Below are 2,649 nucleotides of genomic sequence, written 5' to 3' on the forward strand. Positions count from 1 at the left end.
TGTTGTATTTTATTTCACACATGGCCCTTTAGTATTAGATTAATGTAGATGCAGTATTTTAATAAAATGGATTTTTCTAAAAAGCCAGATCACATTTAAAAGTAAAATGAAGTGATTCTATATGTGCTGTCCAAAGTCAGTAGCTTGTAATTGAAAGTGATTCTATATGTGTTGTCCAAAATCAGTAGCTATTAATTGAAAGTGATTCTGTATGTGCTGTCCAAAGTCAGTAGCTTGTAATTGAAAGTGATTCTATATGTGCTGTCCAAAGTCAGTAGCTTGTAATTGAAAGTGATTCTGTATGTGCTGTCCAAAATCAGTAGCTATTAATTGAAAGTGATTCTGTATGTGCTGTCCAAAGTCAGTAGCTTGTAATTGAAAGTGATTCTGTATGTGCTGTCCAAAGTCAGTAGCTTGTAATTGAAAGTGATTCTGTATGTGCTGTCCAAAGTCAGTAGCTTGTAATTGAAAGTGATTCTGTATGTGCTGTCCAAAGTCAGTAGCTTGTAATTGAAAGTGATTCTGTATGTGCTGTCCAAAATCAGTAGCTATTAATTGAAAGTGATTCTGTATGTGCTGTCCAAAGTCAGTAGCTTGTAATTGAAAGTGATTCTATATGTGCTGTCCAAAGTCAGAAGCTATTAATTGAAAGTGATTCTGTATGTGCTGTCCAAAGTCAGGAGCTTATAATTGAAAGTGGTTGTTGTTTGTTGCTTTATATCTTAATTTAATTTGTTTTTCATCTATTGTTTTGTACATAAATTTGACTGCTATTTTTTTTCTCAGTTGAATTGTTTTGCTCATGTCATTTTGGGGACTTTCATAGATTAATTACTGTGTGGTATGGTTTTTGTTCATTGATGAAGGCCATATGGTGATCTTAATTTATTATCTTCTATGTCACTTGGTTTGTGGTTGAGAGTTGTCTCATTGATAATCATATCACATCTTCTTATTTTTTCTCATCATTTTCTTATAAAAGATTTAAATTTTTTGTTTAATAGGAAATCTTCTCCAAGAGTAAAGGAATAAAGTAAGAGTCCTCATACATGTCATGAAAAAATTCTAAAACATAGAGAACACCAGCATAAGTGTAAGACCTGGAAATCTAGGAATCCCAAGTATAAGATTTCTATGTTAGAATCTGAGATGAATAGCTTGGAATCATAAAATAAAAGAATCTTTGATTTCAAAATCTTGTCAGTGTTTAATTTTTTCTTGCACCCATTTAACATTGAAGCAGATTAAAAAAAAATCAAAAGAAGAGGGAAAAGGTAGTTTAAAGTGTGTATGCTGATCACTAGGAAGTTGGATGGGATGAGATAACATCTGTCTATACCAAATATGTACTTATACATGTATATATTTAAAAGATAACAGAGAAACAAAAATACTGTCCAGTAGAAAAGACCTCACAAACTATCAACACCCAATTCCCCTGAATAAAAAACAGAAATACAACCAAATAACACATGTATGACATGGTCCAGATAACCAATATAAAAAATAGATGTGGTATGAATGCCAATTAGACAACTCTGCACAAGAGACCAAATGACACATAAATTAACAACTATAGGTCACCATATGGCTTGCTTTTACCACAAAATGTGGTGGAGTTAATCCATTTTTTACATGAGAACACAATCTTTCATTTGTCCCTCTGAAGTTTTTCTACAAGATGTAAAAATGAAAATATAATGAAAAAAACGGACGTTTAATAGATTTCCAACAATAAGATGAGAAATGTTTTCCTGGTCAAATCTTTTTTTTCAGATGTTTACATGTAAGTCTGAAATCAAACTAGCACACAGACCAATTTGTGAAAGAAATATGGCAAATGACCATTATTTAAATTTTACTAAGTTTTATAATTTTTAAATGAATATTTTGTGTTGGATATGCTTTTAAAAATGAATCATTAATTCTTTAAAAAAAAATGATATAAAAAAAAGGGGGGTAACAATAAGTTTATTTCTTTGGAAATTATTAGGGAGTTGCCAAGTGATTTTTATGCAGGGCTAGGGTGATTTTTTTTAAAGGGGGACAGGAGTTTTTGATTTAAAAAAATGGCAGGATGAGCAACTTGGCAAAAAAGGCAGGATGGACAAGTTATGTAAAAAACAGTTAAGATGCAGGACAAAATCTCTCATCCTAACCCCATGTTATTTCATATCACTTGATTTGATGTAGATCCAGAACTTTGAAAAAAGGGGACCTCGCAAAATATAAATAAAAATTTCATAGCTTACTTAGTTACAACATTAAGCAAATAAGAAGCAGAGACTGCATAATAAATAAATAAGAATAATTTGAGAAGCTAATTACATGATAATTACTTTATTGCTGTATTCTATTTAAATTTCTGTGGCTCAACTTGTTTCTCTATTCTTTTAATTTTTTTTCACCATAGTCTGATGAGGAGGAACTGGGAGAAGAACATTTTAGCAAAATGAGAGATTGACAAAAAATTTTACTCCAGTAGTCAGTAGTAGATTATTTCTTGGACTACTCAACTATATAAGTTATATGAATCATTCAAAAAGTCGGGAGAGTTTCCAATAATATTAATATTTCAATGAATCCGGAATTGTAAACGTTTCGCTCCGTTTTTTGTTTAATTTTATAATAGATCATCAGTACGTTTGT

This window comes from Mytilus galloprovincialis, chromosome 10 (genome assembly GCF_965363235.1).
Source record: "Mytilus galloprovincialis chromosome 10, xbMytGall1.hap1.1, whole genome shotgun sequence".
Taxonomy (NCBI): domain Eukaryota; kingdom Metazoa; phylum Mollusca; class Bivalvia; order Mytilida; family Mytilidae; genus Mytilus; species Mytilus galloprovincialis.